The sequence below is a fragment of the Lynx rufus genome, unplaced genomic scaffold (genome assembly GCF_022079265.1).
Source record: "Lynx rufus isolate CCGP_SWC_20201006 ecotype Redwood Valley unplaced genomic scaffold, mLynRuf1.p SCAF_13, whole genome shotgun sequence".
Taxonomy (NCBI): domain Eukaryota; kingdom Metazoa; phylum Chordata; class Mammalia; order Carnivora; family Felidae; genus Lynx; species Lynx rufus.
In genome coordinates this window covers 28,953,814-28,966,100 of record NW_025814827.1, presented here as the reverse complement: position 1 = coordinate 28,966,100, position 12,287 = coordinate 28,953,814, and positions in this window count along the sequence as shown.

The following is a 12,287-nucleotide window of genomic DNA, read 5'->3' as shown; positions in this document are numbered from 1 at the left end:
TGGTTTGCCTCCTTCCCTCTCTGTAACTTTTTTTTTCTCCCTTCCCTTCCCCCATGGTCTTCTGTTAAGTTTCTCAGGATCCACATAAGAGTGAAAACATATGGCATCTGTCTTTCTCTGTAGAACTTGTTTCGCTTAGCATGACATTCTCCAGTTCCATCCACGTTGTAACAAAAGGCCATATTTCATTCTCTCTCATTGCCAGGTAGTATTCCATTGTATATATAAACCACAACTTATTTATCCATTCATCAGTTGATGGACATTTAGGCTCTTTCTGTAATTTGGCTATTGTTGTAAGTGCTGCTATAAAACACTGGGGTACAAGTGCCCCTATGCATCAGCACTCCTGTATCCCTTGGATAAATTCCTAGCAGTGCTATTTCTGGGTCATAGGATAGATCTATTTTTAATTTTTTGAGGAAACTCCACACTGTTTTAGAAATTAACTACAAAAAGAAAATTGAAAAAAAATCACAAATATGTGGACACAAACAAAATGCTACTGAATGAGTCAATAGAGAAATCAAAGTGGAAAGGGGGAAAACTGAGACAAATAATAATGGAAATACAATATATAAAATATGTTGGATCAGCAAAAGCAGTTACAAAGGGGGAAGCTTATAGTGATATAGGCCTATCTCAAGAAACAAGAAAAATACCAAATAAACAATCTAATTGCACTGAAAGGAACTTGGAAAAGAAGTACAAATAAAGCCCAAAGTTAATAGAAAAAGGGAATAATAAAGATTAGTGTGGAAATAAATGAAACAGAGACTAAAAAGAAAAGATCAGTGAAACTAAGAACTTCTTCCTTGAAAATAATAAAATTTACAAAATGTTAGACTAAGAAAAAATGAAAAGGCTCATATAAATAAAATCAGAAACAGAGGAGAAGTTACAATACCAAAAAAAAAAAAAATACAAATGACCAGAAGAGACTACTATGAACAATTTCACCAACAAACTGGACACTTGGAAATAATGAATAAATTCATAGAAACATACAATCTTCCAAGAATAAATCATAAATAAGACATTTGACTAGACCAATTCATAGTAAGGAGATTGAATCATAATTTAAAAATTGACAACAAACTAAGTTCCAGGACCAGACAGCTTTACCAAAGAAGTCTACCAAACATTCAAATATTTAATACATATCCTTTGCAAACTCTTCCAAAAAACTGAAGGCAAGCACAACTCATTGTGCACATGCTCCCAAACTCATTTTATAAGGACAGCATTACCCTGATACCAAAACTGAACAAAGCTACCACTAAAAAATGAAAGAAGGGGGGCGCCTGGGTGGCGCAGTCGGTTAAGTGTCCGACTTCAGCCAGGTCACGATCTCGCGGTCCGTGAGTTCGAGCCCCGCGTCGGGCTCTGGGCTGATGGCTCAGAGCCTGGAGCCTGTTTCCGATTCTGTGTCTCCCTCTCTCTCTGCCCCTCCCCCGTTCATGCTCTGTCTCTCTCTGTCCCAAAAATAAATAAACGTTGGAAAAAAAAATTTAAAAAAAATGAAAGAAGGGAAATTATAGGCCAATAACTTTCATAAACATAGATACAAAAATTCTCACCAAAATATTAGCAAACTGAATTCAACAATACAGTAAAAGGAACATACATCATGATCAAGTGGGATTTATTCCAGGGATTCAAGGATGGTTCAGTATCCACAAACCAATCAACATGATATACCATATTAAGAAAATGAAAGATAAAAACCATATCATCTCAGCAAGTGCAGAAAAAATTATTTGATAAAAATTCAACATTCTTTTATGATTAAAAACTCTCAACAAAGTGAGTAAAGAGGGAATGTACCTTAATATAATAAAGGCCTTATCTGATAGCAAAAATCATAGCCCATGACAAAAAGCTGTAAAGCTTCTCCTTTAAGATCAGGAACAAGACAAAGATGCCTACTCTTGCTTTTTTTTCTTTTTTTAAACATTTATTCATTTTTGAGAGAGAGAGACAGAGAGAGAGAGAAAGAGAGAGAGCATGTGTGTGTGCGCTCTCATGAGCGGGGGAGGGTCAGAGGGGGAGGGAGACAGAATGGGAAGCCGGATCCAGGCTCTGAGCTGTCAGCACAGAGCCCAAGGACGTGGGGCTCAAACTCAGGACCCATGAGGTCACAACCTGGGCCAAAGTCAGATGCTCAACCAACTGAGCCACACAGGCGCCCCTGTTGCTTACTTTTATTTGACATAATATTAGAAATCCTAGCCAGAGAAATTGGACAGAAACCCATAAAAATTGGAAAGGTAGAAGTATAATTGTCACTGTTTGTGCATGACATGATTTTATATAGAGAAAATTCTAAAGACTTTACCAAGAATTAGAATAAACAAATTCATTAAAGTTGCAGTGTACAAAATCGATACATAAAAATCTGTTGCATTTTTATACTCTAATAATCTATGAGAAAGAGAAATTAAGAAAACAACCCTATTTACAATTGCATCAAAATTAATAAAATACCTAGGAATAAATTTCACCAATGGAAGACTTATACACTGAAAACTAAGATAATGATGAAAGAAATTCAAGAAGACACAAATAAATGGAAAGATATTCTGTACTCTTTAATTGGAAGAATATGGTTAGGATGTCCAGATTCCCCAAAGCAATCTAAAGATTCAATGGCAGCCCTATCAAAATTCCAATGGCATTTTCACATAATTAGAACAATTCTAAAATTTTTATGGAACCACAAAGATCCTGGAGAGCAAACCAATCTTGGGAAAGAACAAAGCATGATTCAAACTACGTTACAAAGCTATAGTAATGAAATCAGTATGGCACTGGCATAAACACACACACACACACACACACACACACACAGGAACAGGATAGAGAGCCCAGAAATAAATCCACACGTATATAGTCAATCAACTTATGGCAAAGGGGCCAAGAATATACCATGGGTAAAGGACAGTCTCTTTAATAAACAATGTTGAGAAAGCTGGAATGCCACATGGAAAACAGTAAAACTAGATTGCTATCTTAAGACATACACAAAAATTATCTCAAATTATATTAAAGACTGGAATGTAAAACCAGAAACCATAAAACTCTTAGGAGAAAACATAGGTCCTTGACATTAGTTTTGGTGATAATATTTTTGATCTGACTCCACTGGCAATGTCAACAAAAGCAAAAATAAGCAAGTGGGATTGCAACAAACTGATAAAGTTCTGCACAGCAAAGAAAACCATCAACAAAATAAGAGGAACCTACTGAATGGGAGAAGATATTTTCAAATCATATACCTGATAAGGGGTTATAATATCTACAATATATAAAGAACTTGTACAACTCTGTAACACTGCCCAATTAAAAAATAGGCAGGTGAGGGGCGCCTGGGTGGCTCAGTTGGTTGAGCGTCCGACTTCAGCTCAGGTCACGATCTCGCGGTCCATGAGTTCGAGCCCCACGTCAGGCTCTGGGCTGATGGCTCAGAGCCTGGAGCCTGCTTCCGATTCTGTGTCTCCCTCTCTCTGCCCCTCCCCCCTTCATGCTCTGTCTCTCTCTGTCTCAAAAATAAATAAACGTTAAAAAAAAATTAAAAAAAAATAGGCAGGTGAGGGGCACCTGAGTGGCTCAGTTGGTTAAGTGTCTGACTTTGGCTCAGGTCATGATCTCATGGATTGTGAGTTTGAGCCCTGCGTTGGGCTCTGGGCTGACAGCTCAGAGCCTGAAGCCTGCTTCAGATTCTGTGTCTCCTTCTGCCTGCCCCTCTGGTGCTTGCACTCTGTCTCTTGCACTGTCTCAAAAACAAATAAACCTTTAAAAATTTTTTTAAAAAATAGGTGATCTGAATTTTGTTTCTCCAAAGTCCTCCAGATGGCCAGAAGGCACATGAGAAGATCTTCAACATCACAAATGCAAATCAAAACCACAGTATCACTTCACTCCTGTCAGAATGGCTGGTATCAAAAGGACAAGAAATAATAAGTGTTGACAGGGATCTGGAGAAAAGAGAGCCCTCATGCACTGTTCATGGGAATGCAGATTAGTGCAGCCACTATGGAAAACAGTATGGAGGCTCTCAGAAATTAAAAATAATACTACTGCACAGTATAGAAATTCCACATCTGGGTATTTGTCTGAAGAAAATAGAAAAAACTAACTCAAAAAGATATATGCACCCCTATGTTCATCTCAGCATTATTTACAATAGCCAAGATGAGGAAACAACCTAAGCATTCACTGATGAATGAATGGATAAAGAAAAAGTGGTATATATGTACAATGGAATAGTACTCCCAGAGAATGAAATCTTGCCATTTGCAACAAAACATAAATGGACCTTGAGGGTATTAATGCTAAGAGAAGTCAGTGATACAGAGAAGGACAAATACTGTTTGATTTCATTTAAATGTACAATCGAAAACACAAAAGAAAACAAAACTCACAGACAACAGATTGATGGTTGTCGGTATGGGTGTGGTGGTATGAAATGGGTGAGATAGGTAAAGGGGACCAAAAGGTACAGACTTCCAGTTTTCAAATAAGTCATGCGGATATGACATATACACAGTGACTCTGGCCAATAAAACTGCATTGCAAATTTGAAAAATACCAAGAAATGAATCTTAAAAGTTTCCATTACAAGAAAAATAAACTGTGTATGGTGAGAAATAACTAGATTTATTGTGTAGATTTTTGTAATATATACACGATGTCAAAGCATTATGTTATACACTGAAACTAATATTGTATGGCAATTATACTTTAAAATTTTTAAAAATAAAGAGCTTTTGCTTATGTGGGTTTTATCTACCTATATCATATTAGACATTAAACTGGGATATTCTAAAATGTGAACATGTTATTTAAAAATAAAAATGAACACATTATACATTAATATACATAATATTTTATGAAAAATAATATTTTTAAAAAGTGAGAATAATGGCATTATTTTACATTTTGCAAGTCTTTTTGATATCAGACTCAATACAAGATAGGTAGATTTTCTGCTTTTGGATTCAATCTGTAGTAATATGTTATTTGGGTTGAAGTATGTGCAAAACATCCTGCTTTAGAAAATAAACAGTTTGTTGGGGCGCCTGGGTGGCTCAGTCGGTTAAGCGTCCGACTTCAGCTCAGGTCACGATCTCGCGGTCCGCGAGTTTGAGCCCCGCGTTGGGCTCTGGGCTGATGGCTCAGAGCCTGGAGCCCGTTTCGGATTCTGTGTCTCCCTCTCTCTCTGCCCCTCCCCCGTTCATGCTGTGTCTCTCTCTGTCTCAAAAATAAATAAACGTTAAAAAAAAAAAAAGAAAATAAACAGTTTGAAAAAGGAGGAATAATTTAACAGCATTTTCAGACACTTGTGAATATTCTTTAATACTTCACTAAAATGTGAGAAGTAGTTTCTTAAAGCATAGCTGTCATGTGAAATTTGAAGTAATTTCCATGAACTTTTCCTCCTCTGCTACATTAAAATCTGTTGGCTTACTGTGCACTTTATTTTTTTTTTTTAAATTTTTTTTTTCAACGTTTTATTTATTTTTGGGACAGAGAGAGACAGAGCATGAACGGGGGAGGGGCAGAGAGAGAGGGAGACACAGAATCGGAAACAGGCTCCAGGCTCTGAGCCATCAGCCCAGAGCCCGACGCGGGGCTCGAACTCACGGACCACGAGATCGTGACCTGGCTGAAGTTGGACGCTTAACCGACTGCGCCACCCAGGCGCCCCAATTACTGTGCACTTTAAATAAATCTTTTAGCTATGATCTTGAATCATGCATTAACCATTTAGAAAATATTAGTGCACTGAATTAAACAGCTCTTCTAAATGTTGATTCATTTCATTATACAATACTAACAATGACACATTCTTTAAATTCTTTCTGTGATTTCATTAGTGTGTAAAAATGCCATCAATTTGTATCTTCCACTTTACTGAATTCATTTATTACTTCTAGTAGGTTTTTTTGATGTGGAATCTTTAGGATTTTCTATGCATAGCATCATGCCTGTGAATAGTGACAGTTTAGTTGTTTATCGTTTTGGATGCCTCTTATTTCCTTTTTCTTGTCTGATTGCTGTGGCTAAAGACTTCTTGTACTATGTTGAAGAAAAGTGGCAAGAGTGGACATTGTCGTCTTATTCCTAAATATAGAGGGAAAGCTCTGTTTTTCACCATTAAGGATGATGTCCAAAATATATAGAGAGCCAATACAATTCAACACCAAAAAACAACCCGATTAAAAACATGGGCAGAGAACCTGAATAGATATTTTCCAAAGGCATACAGATGGCTAAGAGACACATGAAAAGATGTTCAACATCACTAATCATCAGGGAAGTGCAAATCAAAACATCTCACAATGAGATCGCCTCATGTATGTTAGAATGGCTAAAATCAAGGAAACAAGAAGCAACAAGTGTTGGTGAGGATGTGGAGAAAAAGGAACACTTGTGCACTGTTGGTAGGAATGCAAACTGGTACAGCTACTGTGGAAGGCAGTATGGAAGTTCATCAAAAAATTAAAAACATAAATACCATATGATCCAATAATTACACTGAATAAAAAACAAAAACACTAACTCAAAAGGATATATGCACCCCTATGTTTATTGCAGAATTATTTACAACAGCCAAGATATGGAGCCAACCCTAGGGTCCATCAAAAAAAGGATGGAAGGGCGCCTGGATGGCTCAGTCGGTTGAGCGTCCGACTTCAGCTTGGGTCATAATCTCACACTCTGTGAGTTCGAGCCCCACGTTGGGCTCTGTGCTGACAGCTCAGAGCCTGGGGCCTGTTTCAGATTCTGTGTCTCCCTCTCTCTCTTCCCCTCCCCCATTCATGCTCTGTCTCTCTGTGTCTCAAAAATAAATAAACGTTAAAAAAAATTAAAAAAAAGAATGGATAAGGAAAATGTGGTATATATACACAATGGAATGTTACACAGCCATAAAGGATGATATCATGCATTTCATAAGTCAGAGAAAGACAAATACCACATAATTCCACCCATGAATGGAATCTCAAAAAAAATAACAAAAAAGCAGTTTCAGCACTATAAATATAGAACAAACTGATGGTTGCTAGAGAGAAAAAGAGTGGAGGGTTACTCTTGCACTGTTGGTGGGAATGCAAATTGGTGCAGCCGCTCTGGAAAGCAGTGTGGAGGTTCCTCAGAAAATTAAAAATAGACCTACCCTATGACCCAGCAATAGCACTGATAGGAATTTATCCAAGGGATACAGGAGTACTGATGCATAGGGGCACTTGTACCCCAATGTTTATAGCAGCACTCTCAACAATAGCCAAATTATGGAAAGAGCCTAAATGTCCATCAACTGATGAATGGATAAATTGTGGTTTATATACGCAATGGAGTACTACATGGCAATGAGTAAGAATGAAATATGGCCCTTTGTAGCAACGTGGATGGAACTGGAGAGTGTGATGCTAAGTGAAATAAGCCATACAGAGAAAGACAGATACCATATGGTTTCACTCTTATGTGGATCCTGAGAAACTTAACAGAAACCCATGGGGGAGGGGAAGGAAAAAAAAAAAAAAGGAGGTTAGAGTGGGAGAGAGCCAAAGCATAAGAGACTGTTAAAAACTGAGAACAAACTGAGGGTTGATGGGGGGTGGGAGGGAGGGGAGGGTGGGTGATGGGTATTGAGGAGGGCACCTTTTGGGATGAGCACTGGGTGTTGTATGGAAACCAATTTGACAATAAATTTCATATATTAAAAAAAAAAGAGTGGAGGGTTAAACAAAAGGGGTGAAGGGGAGAGGGAAATACATGCCTCCAGTTACAGATTAAGTAATGGGTATAAAAAGCAGAGCATAAGGAATACAGTTAATGATATTGTAATAGCAATATAATGGGACAGATAGTAACTACACTTGTGGGGAACATAGCATAATGTAAACATTTGTCAATATGTTTACATAATGTATACACCTGAAACTAATGGAACATTGTGTCAACTATACAGTATTTTTTTTTAAAAGTCACATTCTTTTATAAAATTACCAATCTAATCAAAGTCTTTAGATTTTTAGGAAGTGGTCAAGCTCAATGTGTAATATACAAATTTCCCACAATTCTAATTTTTACTTAAAATTTTAAATTTCATTGCTGGAAATAAATACTGTCAAGGTTTTTTCCCTTCAAACAGTAGGCTTACCTTGTTAATTTTTGAGAATATGACTACCAAATAACCAACTCTGAATAACCTCATTTGCCTGTCAGTTGTTATTTCAAGACAAAATGCTGTTTCCTGAAAGAGTCTTGCTCAGCTTTCAAGTGAAATAATTGCGTAAGTACTTTTCATTGATATAATGATCATACTTTGGCATGCAGAAGCTTTGTGCATACTTCCTATTTTGTCACATAGAATATTAAAAAGACATGTACTCAAGTATCAATTTTTTTAAATTAATAATTTTGACTGCTTCATCAAGAGCATCTCGTGGAAAACTGACTTTAAAAATTGGCAGTGGAGACTATTAATACAGTTTAGTGCAACCACCTTGACTTTTTACTAAGGCACCAGCAATTTGATAAACCATTGCTTTGGCACTATCAGTGGAAATGTCAACAAAACTGAATATGCAAAAATAACCTTATTAGTAGGAAGATAATTTGAGCTTGTGGACTCCATGGAATGGTCTCAGGATCCCTACACATGTGTAGACCACACTCTGACAGTTGCTGCTGTGGAAGTATGATTTCCAAGCTGTGGACTGCTCTCCTACCATTTTATCAGGACTGGTTCCAAGCACCTTAATGTATAATCAGTGAGGTGAGACATTGCTGTTACTGTAGGATATTAGATTTTATTTAGTTGTTTTGTATGGAGAACAAACTCATTTTGTAAATCATCTTGTTTTCATGGTTTCTGAGCCAGGTAAACCTGATATACTCTTCCAAAGAGGTGGGGGGGGGATTCTTTGGGTGCCCCACAGGGTTTAGAGTAAACTAAGAGCTCAAGGTTTTCAACTATCTCTATTCCAGACTTCTTAGGCCCATCTCTTCTTTATCAGAACACTGTTTTAGCAGAAGAGACATATCATGGCTATTATTTCAGCTTCTTAACATCTGTCATCTGTACAATCAAATATTAATCCTTATTTTTATGTAGGAGATGAAGGTGTCTATTTTTTAAATAGCTTTCTTTCACAACATTCCTAATAGTCAAGTGACATGAACCTGTTTCTCTTTTTTCATGCTTCAGACATAGTCAACCAAACAGCCAATTTACTGTCCTGATTATCATTACCCTCATATATTTCGAATGTTGCAACTATGTATAGGCCAGTATTTCCTCTTTCGCTTGTGATTCTTTCCAATAAACCATAGGTGAGAATCTCAATGTGATGCTGCAGCATTCCAGTAATGGAGACATTTCGCCATTTGACTAGCAGATGATCTCATTCTGGAATCTCATCCTGAGGGTCTGCTTCCTAGCACAGTTTGGGTTACGGACAAAACCAACCTGACCTAAAATTTGGGAAAAAGTATTTATTTGGAAAGTGATCTCAGGAAGTGAGCGGAAAGATGCAATAGGGAAGGGGACAAAGACAATAGAGTATATACTAATAAGTAGTTATCACTGTTTGCAGCTAGGGTTCAAGTCTTGTGAACTCCTTGGGAGGCTGTGTGAAATATACCTCACAATTGTCCATTGTAGGGGTGAGGAAGTTACTTTTGTACTCATTCTTTCCCCTCATTGGTTGAAGATCATTCCTGTGGACTGGCAATGTCTCTTACAGCCAGCCCTCTATAGGGGCCACCACTCCAGCAAACGGAGCAGTTGAAGCCTCAAGGAAACTGGCCCCACAAAACCCCTTCTGACAAGACGATGCTTGGGGTATGAAGCCAAGTGTAGGATTCTTCTTCACTGAAGCTATGAGTGAACTCTGAGTTGGGTGAAAAAATAAGGATGAGTTCCGATTATACCTATCACAGATCCCTACCTCACATTCACACAAAAATCAAATCCAGGAATATTAAAGGCTTAAATGTGAAAGGAAAAACTATAAAGCTTTTATCATTTTTTTAAATTAATGTTTTTATTTATTTTTGAGACAGAGAGAGGCAGAGCATGAGCAGGAGAGGGGCAGAGAGGGAGACACAGAATCTGAAGCAGGCTCCAGGCTCTGAGCTGTCAGCACAGAGCCTGACTAGGGGCTCAGACTCACAGACCGTGAGATCATGACCTGAGCTGAGGTCGGACGCCCAACTGACTGAGCCATCCAGGCGCCCCAAAAGTCTAAAGCTTTTAGAAGACAACGTTGAACTTTTTAGATCTTGTAGGTGTTAAATATTTCTTTAAAAAAATACAAAAATAAATCATGAATAAAAAGTTCAATAATTTCTCCTTACTAAAAGACACCCTAAAGAGACTACTTTAAAAATGCTACAAACTTGAAGATATCTGCAACAGATATAAACAAAAAAATAGTGTATGGTACATGTAAATACTGTGAATCGAAAAGAAAACCCAATAGAAAAATGGGAGGAAAATCAATAAGCAGAAACTTCAAAGACTGAGAAATCAAAATGATCCATAAACTTTTGAAAATATTCAATTTCCTTAACCAGAGGAAAGAAAATTAAAGCCACAAAATTAGCAAAAATAAAACTGTCTGAATGTATCAGGTATTGACAAAAACGCAGAACTCTCATTAGCTTTTAAAGGGAGTGTAAATTGTATAATTTCTGTGAAATGTGAATTGGCATTTCATAGCAGAGTTGAACATGTATATTTCTTATTATCTATCAATACCACTTATAGATATACACCCGAAGAAACTTCTGCACAACAGGATGTCACAAGGATATAGCTTTTTTTAAAAAAAAGAAACACTACAAAACCAGAAATAAACCAACTCTTGTCAGAGAGACTTTGAGTCTTGCTATTGTTTCTTACTAGTTGGGTGATTTGGACAATTTCTTAACCTCCCTAAACCTCAATTCTCTCATCAGTAAAATGAAAACAATACTAGCTCCTAACTCATAGGCTTGTTATTACAATTAAATAATGCATGTAATGTCCTTACAAATGTGCTTTTTTGTTACTTGCTCAATAAATGTTAATAAAATGAATAATTCTTACTTTCATTAGAGTCTCAGAAAAGGACTATTTAAAAAAGAGGGTTATTGTACCTTTTTAATTCCTCAGAGATTGTTAAATAGCATTTGGCTTTATTTATTTTTAGTTATTTGGACTTAATAATAGAACCTACCCCATGGGGTTGATGACAGAATTAAGTGAGATAAAACAGATAATACACTTAGAAAGGCTTCTGTGCTTGATGGTGAAGGCACGACATGGGTGACCACTATTATTTTTTTCCTATTTTATATTAATCTCCTTGGTTTTAAACACTATGACATTTGAGCATTAGCCTAATATGTTTCTTATTCTTTTTCTTGGTTTTTCTCTTCACATATTTAAGTATTTTTATATTAAAACACCAAACTTCTAACCATTGGATTTTATTTGGTTCTTAGATGTCTTTTCCAATAGGTTTTTCCCCTTTTTATTAATCTGTATCCAGTTTAGATTTCCTAAAATTCATTTATTTTTAATCGCATTGAATTTTCTTCTCCTTCATGATCTTGAATATCGTCATATTTTGATCATTTCCTCCCAAGTTTCTATATTGAACCTTTCTTAAAACTTTGCTGTTTAACTTATCTATATGGTTTGTAAATCTAGAGAGGCCTCATCTGTGACTCAGGTCAGAAACCTGAGCCTCAGTACTGAAAAATCAGGCAGTGCAAAATAATACAAAACAAAAGTAAATAAAATAAAGATTTTTGAAGTTGTTATGTGAAAATGACTTGCCAGAATCAGAACTCAATCATAAAAAACTATATAAAAAATCATAAAAAACTCAATCATGAAACTATGGCATGGGTTTTACCTTCCCAATAGCAACCAAAATCCACTTAGATATTAATATAAGGTGGTAGAAACTCTCAGTATAATTAATGTGCACAGCAATGAAATACTTTGACACTCAATTCCCTGCAACATATCCTATTCTACATGGAGTTGAGGGGCTCTCTATCCTTGCCACTCAAAGTGAGGGCCAAGGGCCAGTAACATTAGCATTTTCTGGGAGTTAGCTAGATTCATAAAGTCTCAAATATCGTTCCTTGAATGTTCAATCAGTATCACCATTTTAACAAGGATCCCCAGGCTGTTTCTATGCATAATGGTATTTGGGAAGCTCAGAGCTACAGACAGTCTGATCTGTTCATGCAAGGCACCTTCTTCCTCTAACTAGATAAAT